This window comes from Suncus etruscus, chromosome 4, assembly GCF_024139225.1.
Source record: "Suncus etruscus isolate mSunEtr1 chromosome 4, mSunEtr1.pri.cur, whole genome shotgun sequence".
Taxonomy (NCBI): domain Eukaryota; kingdom Metazoa; phylum Chordata; class Mammalia; order Eulipotyphla; family Soricidae; genus Suncus; species Suncus etruscus.
This window is the reverse complement of record NC_064851.1, coordinates 39,907,473-39,915,156: the sequence shown is the minus strand read 5'-3', so window position 1 is coordinate 39,915,156 and position 7,684 is coordinate 39,907,473. Positions and strand designations below refer to the sequence as shown.

General features: G+C 39.1%; 1 non-coding gene across 1 annotated transcript; it reads left to right on the top strand.

The window, feature by feature from the left end:
• The first annotated feature begins 5,712 nt into the window (after positions 1 to 5,712).
• LOC126008316 (U6 spliceosomal RNA) lies at positions 5,713 to 5,819 on the top strand. Its single transcript, XR_007495652.1, has one exon. It is a non-coding gene; the product is annotated as a U6 spliceosomal RNA (small nuclear RNA).
• Positions 5,820 to 7,684: the final 1,865 nt, after the last annotated feature.

The window sequence follows — 7,684 nt, the reverse complement described above, 5'->3', positions numbered from 1 at the left end:
AAGAGACCCCAGAAAAACCACCCCAAGACACATCCTAGTCACAATGACAAATCCCACAGATAGAGACAGAATTCTGAAAACAGCAAGATCAAAAGGGGAAATCATGTTCAAGCAAGCTTCCCTGAGATTTACAGCAGACCTGTCACCAGAAACACTCAATGCCAGAAAGCAGTGGTGGGATATTGTGACAAGACTGAATGAAATGAATGCTTCACCCAGAATACTATACCCAGCAAAACTCACTTTCCGGTTTGATGGAAGAATACATGGTTTCACAGACAAAAAACAGCTCAGAAACTTCACAGACACAAAACCAGTCTTAAGAGAAAAACTGAAAGACCTAATCTAAGACAAGACTACCCAAAAGACACACCAAATTTTGAAATAAAGATGGCGTTAAATCCCAGGACAATTCTTTCTCTCAACGTCAATGGACTAAATGCACCAGTTAAGAGACACAGAGTGGCTAAATGGATCAAAAAACTCAATCCAACCTTCTGCTGCCTACAAGAAACGCACCTGAATAGTCAGAACAAACATAGACTCAAAATAAAAGGCTGGAGAAAAGTTATCCAAGCAAACAACACCCATAAAAAAGCTGGAGTGGCCATACTAATATCAGATAATGCAAACTTTATACTCAGGAAGGTTGTAAGGGACAAAGATGGACATTTTATATTAATCAAGGGGTACGTAGAGCAGGAAGAATTCACTCTCCTAAACATATATGCACCGAATGAGGGGCCAGCAAAATATTTAATACAACTGTTGACAAATCTGAAAAATAATATCAACAACAACACAATAATTGTGGGGGACCTTAACACGGCTTTGTCAACACTGGACAGGTCAACCAGACTGAAACCCAACAAGAATATACTAGACCTGAGGAGAGAAATGGAAGAAAGAGGCCTAGTGGATATATATAGGACACTCCATCCCCAGAAACCTGGATACACATTCTTCTCCAATGTACATGGGACATTCTCCAGGATAGACTACATGCTGGCACATAAAACATACCTCCATAAGATCAAGAGGATAGAAATTTTGCAGACTACCTTCGCTGACCACAAGGCTCTGAAATTATTTGTGAACTCCAAAGGGACTCAGAAGAAACACTTTAACACCTGGAAGTTAAACAGCCTCATGCTCAATAACCAGTGGGTCCGAGATGAAATCAAGGAGGAAATAAAAAGGTTCCTGGAAACAAATGACAATAAAGACACAAACTCTCAGAACTTATGGGACACAGCAAAAGCAGTACTGAGAGGAAAATTTATAGCTTTGCAAGCACACATCAGGAAGGAAGAAGGAGCTTACCTGAGTAGCTTAATGACACAGCTAATAGAACTAGAAAATGCTCAACAAAAGGACCCAAGAATAGGAAGACAGAAGGAAATAACAAAGCTGAGAGCAGAAATCAACGAAGTGGAAACTCAAAAAACAATCCGAAAGATCAACGAAAGCAGAAGTTGGTTCTTTGAAAAAATAAACAAGATTGATAGACCACTGGCAAACCTAACAAAGAAAGAGAGAGAGAGAAACTTGATAACTCATATCAGGAATGAAAAAGGAGAGATCACTACTGATATGACAGAGATTCAAAGGGTAATCAGAAACTACTTTGAAAAACTCTACGCCACTAAAAATGAGAACCTGGAAGAAATGGATAAATTATTGGACTCTTATAATCTTCCACGGTTGAAGGAAGAGGATGTAGCATATCTAAACACCCCCATCACCATTGATGAAATTAAAACAGTAATCAAATGTCTGCCGAAAAACAAAAGCCCAGGTCCAGATGGATTCACTAATGAATTCTATCAAACTTTCCAAGAGGAACTACTGCCAATCTTGGCAAGACTCTTTCATGAAATTGAACAAACAGAAACACTTCCAAATAGCTTTTATGAAGCCAACATCACCTTGATACCTAAACCAGACAGAGACGCTACCAAAAAAGAAAATTACAGACCAATATCACTGATGAATGCAGATGCAAAGATCCTCAACAAAATCCTGGCAAATAGGATTCAATGCCTCGTTAAGAAGATCATCCACTACGATCAAGTAGGTTTCATCCCAGGAATGCAAGGCTGGTTTAACATCCGTAAATCTATCAACATAATACACAACATCAATAATAAGAAAAATAAAAACCACATGATCATATCAATAGATGCAGAGAAAGCATTTGATAAGGTCCAACACCCATTCTTGATCAAAACTCTCAGCAAGATGGGAATGGAGGGAACCTTTCTCAATATAGTGAAGGCCATCTACCACAAGCCAGTGGCAAATATTATCCTCAATGGAGAAAAACTGAAAGCCTTCCCTCTAAATTCTGGCACAAGACAAGGCTGTCCTCTCTCACCACTCCTATTCAACATAGCACTGGAAGTACTTGCTATAGCGATTAGGCAAGAAAAGGATATCAAGGGAATCCAGATAGGAAAGGAAGAAGTCAAGCTCTCACTGTTTGCAGATGACATGATACTCTATTTAGAAAACCCTAAAGACTCTATCAAAAAGCTTCTAGAAACAATAGACTCATATAGCAAGGTGGCAGGCTACAAAATTAACACACAAAAATCAATGGCCTTTCTATATACCAATAGTAATAAGGATGAAATGGACATTAAGAAAACAACCCCATTCACAATAGTGCCACACAAACTCAAATATCTTGGAATCAACTTGACTAAATATGTGAAGGACCTATACAAAGAAAACTATAAAACTCTGCTCCAAGAAATAAGAGAGGACACACGGAAATGGAAACACATACCCTGCTCATGGATTGGCAGGATTAACATCATCAAAATGTCAATACTCCCCAAGGCATTATACAGATTTAATGCCATCCCTCTAAAGATACCCATGACATTCTTCAAAGAAGTGGATCAGACACTTTTGAAATTCATTTGGAACAATAAACACCCTCGAATAGCTAAAGCAATCATTGGGAAAAAGAATATGGGAGGAATTACTTTTCCCAACTTTATTTTTTTTTTTGTGGTTTTTGTGGTTTTTGGGTCACACCCGGCACTGTTCAGGGGTTATTCCTGGCTCCGTGCTCAGAAATTGCTCCTGGCAGGCACGGGGGACCATATGGGACGCTGGGATTTGAACCGATGACCTTCTGCATGAAAGGCAAACGCCTTACCTCCATGCTATCTCTCCAGCCCCATTTTCCCCAACTTTAAACTGTACTACAAAGCAACAGTTATCAAAACAGCATGGTATTGGAATAAGGATAGGTCCTCAGATCAGTGGAATAGGCTTGAATACTCAGAAAATGTTCCCCAGAGATACAACCATCTAATTTTTGATAAAGGAGCAGGAAATCCTAAATGGAGCAGGGAAAGCCTCTTCAACAAGTGGTGTTGGCACAATTGGATAGCCACTTGCAAAAAATTAAACTTAGACCCCCAGCTAACATCATGTACAAAGGTAAAATCCAAATGGATTAAAGACCTCGATATCAGCCCCAAAACCATAAGATATATAGAACAGCACATAGGCAAAACACTCCAGGACATTACAGGCATCTTCAAGGAGGAAACTGCACTCTCCAAGCAAGTGAAAGCAGAGATTAACAGATGGGAATATATTAAGCTGAAAAGCTTCTGCACCTCAAAGGAAATAGTGCCCAGGATACAAGAGCCACCCACTGAGTGGGAGAAACTATTCACCCAATACCCATCAGATAAAGGGCTAATCTCCAAAATATACAAGGCACTGACAGAACTTTACAAGAAAAAAACATCTAACCCCATCAAAAATGGGGAGAAGAAATGAACAGACACTTTGACAAAGAAGAAATACACATGGCCAAAAGACACATGAAAAAATGTTCCACATCACTAATCATCAGGGAGATGCAAATCAAAACAACGATGAGATACCACCTCACACCCCAGAGAATGGCACACATCACAAAGAATGAGAATAAACAGTGTTGGCGGGGATGTGGAGAGAAAGGAACTCTTATCCACTGCTGGTGGGAATGCTGTCTAGTTCAACCTTTATGGAAAGCGATATGGAGATTCCTCCAAAAACTGGAAATCGAGCTCCCATACAATCCAGCTATACCACTCCTAGGAATATACCCTAGGAACACAAAAATACAATACAAAAACCCCTTCCTTACACCTATATTCATTGCAGCTCTATTTACCATAGCAAGACTCTGGAAACAACCAAGATGCCCTTCAACAGACGAATGGCTAAAGAAACTGTGGTACATATACACAATGGAATATTATGCAGCTGTCAGGAGAGATGAAGTCATGAAATTTTCCTATACATGGATGTACATGGAATCTATTATGCTGAGTGAAATAAGTCAGAGAGAGAGAGAAAAACGCAGAATGGTCTCACTCATCTATGGGTTTTAAGAAAAATGAAAGACACCCTGGTAATAATAATTTTCAGACACAAAAGAGAAAAGAGCTGGAAGTTCCAGCTCACCTCAGGAAGCTCACCACAAAGAGTGATGAGTTTAGTTAGAGAAATAACTACATTTTGAACTGTCCTAATATTGAGAATGTATGAGGGAAATGTAGAGCCTGTTTAGGGTACAGGCGGGGTTTGGGTGGGGAGGAGGGAGATTTGGGACTTGGGTGATGGGAATGTTGCACTGGTGATGGGTGGTGTTCCTTTTATGACTGAAACCCAAACACAATCATGTATGTAATCAAGGTGTTTAAATAAAAAAAAATTATAAAAAAAAATAAATAAATAAATACTGATTGAAGGGTCCATCAAAAAAAAAAAGAATAAGAAATTAAAAAAAAATAATGTAAGCTCTTTATTTGTTTACTTTGGCCATAGTGATAGTGCTTAGGGCTGATTTTACATTCAGGGATCACCCCTAATAAAACTTGGGAAACATGGAATTTCAAGAATTGAACTTAGGTCAGCTGTGTGCAAGGCAAAAGTCCTACCCACTATACTATATCCAGCACCCCCAGTACTTAATTTGGGGAGGATGTTTTGCTTTGTTTTGGGACCACACCCAGAAATGCTCTGGGAATTTTTTTCTTGCTCTGTACTTGGAATCATTCTTGGTGGGACTTTGGAGACCATATGGATGCCAGTGATCAAACCTGGGTCGGCCACATGCAAGGCAAGAGCCTCAACCTCTATATTGTTGCTTTGGCCCCAGACTTGATATTTAAAACCATTCAATCCAGTACTATTGGATACCAAAGCTTTGCTCTCCTTGCTTCCTCCCACCTGGCCTGACTGCCACCTGGTTAGGTTGAATTTTCATATTGTTGCAATGGCTTTTGGTAGGGTTTCTGTTTTTGCATCACTTTGGCTATAAAAACTGTATTTATTTTGCTTGCTTTCTCTCTGCTGAAGGAGAACTCTAAAAATTAGACTTATTTTGCCTGGTTGGCTCCTCCTTTTTATTTGGGCCCTGCATCTTTCTCTCCCATGTTTGGCTACTCTGTCAGACCTAATCTCATTGCCCATAAAGTATGACAGTAACACAGCACCTTCATACTACCATTTGGCTATTCTTAGTCTTCCCTTTGCTTAAGAAGAAAAATTAGAAAGTGAAGAGAATCCTGGATGCCAGTCAAGAAAGGAGCAGGGTATATTAGTCTAGAAAAATAATTTTCTTTTAGAAATTAGATAGAGTAAGCTGATGCAAGCATTCCCCAGACCTCTTTTTGGGTATTAAAAATATTTGTTTAAGTGCTTGCTTCGGCAGCACATATACTAAAATTGGAACAATACAGAGAAGATTAGCACAGCCCCTGCGCAAGGATGACATGCAAATTCGTGAAGCGTTCCATATTTTTTTTGACAAAGAAGAAATACAAATGGCCAAAAGACACATGAAAAAATGTTCCACATCACTAATCATCAGGGAGATGCAAATCAAAGCAACTATGAGATACCACCTCACACCACAGAGAATGGCACACATCACAAAGAATGAGAATAAACAGTGTTGGTGGGGATGTGGAGAGAAAGGAACACTTATTCACTGCTGGTGGGAATGCCGTCTAGTTCAACCTTTATGGAAAGCGATATGGAGATTCCTCCAAAAACTGGAAATCGAGCTCCCATATGATCCAACTATACCACTCCTAGGAATATACCCTAGGAACAAAAAAAACAATACAAAACCCCCTTCCTTACACCTATATTCATCGCAGCACTATTTACCATAGCAAGACTCTGGAAACAACCAAGATGCCCTTCAACAAATGAATGGCTAAAGAAACTGTGTACATATACACAATGAAATATTATGCAGCTGTCAGGAGAGATGAAGTCATGAAATTTTCCTATACATGGATGTACATGGAATCTATTATGCTGAGTGAAATAAGTCAGAGAGAGAGAAAAAAAAACACAGAATGGTCTCACTCATCTATGGATTTTAAGAAAAATGAAAGACATTCTTGCAATAATAATTTTCAGACACAAAAGAGAAAAGAGCTGGAAGTTCCAGCTCACCTCAGGAAGCTCACCACAAAGAGTGATGAGTTTAGTTAGAGAAATAACTATATTTTGAACTGTCCTAATAATGAGAGTGTATGAGGGAAATGGAAAGCCTGTCTAGAGTACAGGCAGGGGTCAGGTGAGGAGGGAGATTTGGGACATTGGTGATGGGAATGTTGCACTGGTGATGGGTGGTGTTCTTTATATGACTGAAACCCAAACACAATCATGTATGTAATTAGGTTTTTAAATAAAATATATATTAAAAATATTTGTTTAAAACTGCCTCACTTAATCTGTGGTTTTTAGAAATGCAAAACTCTTTTCCAGATTCATGCTCATTCCACAAGTTTTTTCATGTTCTTGACTCCATCTTCTTAATTGATCTCATCTAATTCACACTAGCACTGGCATAGATGTTTTTCCATTTTCTTTTCTATTTTTCTATGTTTTCTATTTTTTTTCCACAATCATAATGCAAATCACTGAACTCAAGCAAAAGTTTGTAAACACTACTAAAATGCCGAAACATTTTATGCTATCTCTCCCTCCTTTCATCACAACTCTTCCTCACTTCACTCCTCATTCACCTTTCTAGGGTTATCTCCACTCATTTAAAGCAACAGCCTTCCTTTTGGTACTACAGATCATCCAGACAAGCAAGCACGCAAAGCTATTTCTTTAAACAAAGACACTTCTGCCTTTAAAGAAGCTTTGCTATTGGGGCTGGAGCAATAGTACAGCAGGTAGGGAGTTTGCTTTGCACATGGCCCACTCAGGTTCCATCCCCAGAAACCCATATGGTCCCCACCACCACCAGGAATAATTCCCAAGCGTAAAACCAAGTGTGATTCAAAAACAAAAACAAAAGCAAAAATAAGCTAAAAGCTCTGCTGATAATAAAAGTGGTAGAATTATAACATTTTTTTCTCTACCCTGAGAAGTGATAGAGCATTTGCCTCATATGTGCGAGGCCATGGGTTAACCCTTGCTTGGTATTGTCAAAACATAAGAAAAACAAAAACTGGAACAAGATCATATTCGGCTGAGATGTTGATAGAGCAAAGACCAAGTCCAGTGATAGAAAGGGAATGTACAGGGACTACCTACACTGGTAGATAAACAGTGGGTGGAATAGATCTCAAGTAAGGAAGGAATCAGCATGGTAGAAAAAGAGGTGGGGTAGATGGGCAGTGGGGTAGAGAAAATAAAAACA